We start from the raw sequence: 1,281 nt of genomic DNA, 5'->3' as shown, positions 1-1,281 counted from the left end.
CTTGCTGCATTTCTGACAGTTGTGACTTAGCTGAGAAATAAATACAAGTTATCAGTCCTTTTTCCAACGCCTAACGTTCTGGGTAAAAGTAAGTAACATAAGGTAAAACAAACAGGTAAAACTGCGCATGGTTCGGTCCGTTCTTAACATCACTAGCGAGAACTGATATTCTAGACAAGATGAGATTAGGAAAGTTCGACTCAAATAATGACCACAAAGGATATTTCAGTGGCAGAGTGAGTAAAATTTGATATGTACAAATAGTAAGTTGATGAATCAAATCTTTGTGTATAACTTAACCAGGAAAAATAAATATATGAAAATAATATCTAGATGAAATGAAAAAAACTTTGGAGTGGTTTTCTGGCATTGTGTAGAAAGATGATTAACGAGTTTCCTGGCTTAATGAAGTCTTCAGAACTGCTTTCTTAATAAAAAACCCATCATGTCTGTGCCCAGTCGTGTCCGACTCTTTGCGACCCTGTGGACTGTAGCCCACCAGGCTCCTCTGTCCATGGGATTCTCCAGGCAAGAATACTGGAGTGGGTTGCCATTTCCTTCTCCAGGTGATCTTCCCAACCCAGGGGTCGAACCGAGGTCTCCCGCATTGCAGACAGACAGCTTTAACCTCTGAGCCACCAGGGAAGCCTCTTCATGTCTATGTACACTTGATTAAAGTATTGACTCAGTATACTGGGGTTGGACTAGAGGGATCATAATGATCCTCCACCAGGATAAGCAGAAGTTAGCTCAGGAAAGTATAGGCATTTATATATTGCTTTCTAATACGCATTTAGGAGGCAAAGCTGTTGGAGCCTAGAGAATTGGAAACCGCTTTTTTTTTGAAAAATATTTGAAGGAAAACAGTGAAATATGTCTTTTTGGCTAGGAAAAAAATACATTTTTGCTGAAAATATCTGTGACTTCAGTTTAGTTCTAAATTGTACCTCTGTTTGTTGAAATCTCTCTTTTGTTCCCTAAGCTTGCAAGCCGGTAAAGGAATATGTTAGAATAATTTATTTTACAAAAAGAATAAAGTAAAACTTACTTTGCCAGGTAGTATTTTTGAAGTATTTTTAAAATGTAAATTACAGTTTCATTTTGCAAATTATTCGAGTCCTTAAAAATGTGTTAAAATAGTGTTAAATGCAACTCAAAGTCTCAGATGAGAATGCTGTTTAATACTTACCTTCAGAAAGCAAAAAATGGAGGTTATGTTTAAAACCAAACCAGAAACATATCTCAGGAAGCATGTTTTGTACGTGAGGGTATAGGTGAATT

General features: G+C 36.8%; 1 protein-coding gene across 3 annotated transcripts in view; it reads left to right on the top strand.

Moving 5' to 3' along the window:
* GPCPD1 (glycerophosphocholine phosphodiesterase GDE1 homolog (S. cerevisiae)) overlaps positions 1-1,281 on the top strand; it is a 67,119-nt gene that overhangs the window by 1,099 nt on the left and 64,739 nt on the right. The window lies entirely within an intron of this gene.

This window comes from Bison bison, unplaced genomic scaffold, assembly GCF_000754665.1.
Source record: "Bison bison bison isolate TAMUID 2011002044 unplaced genomic scaffold, Bison_UMD1.0 scf7180017864063, whole genome shotgun sequence".
NCBI lineage: Eukaryota > Metazoa > Chordata > Mammalia > Artiodactyla > Bovidae > Bison > Bison bison.
Note: the sequence above shows the minus strand (reverse complement) of the source record. Positions and strands in the feature narration are given on the sequence as shown.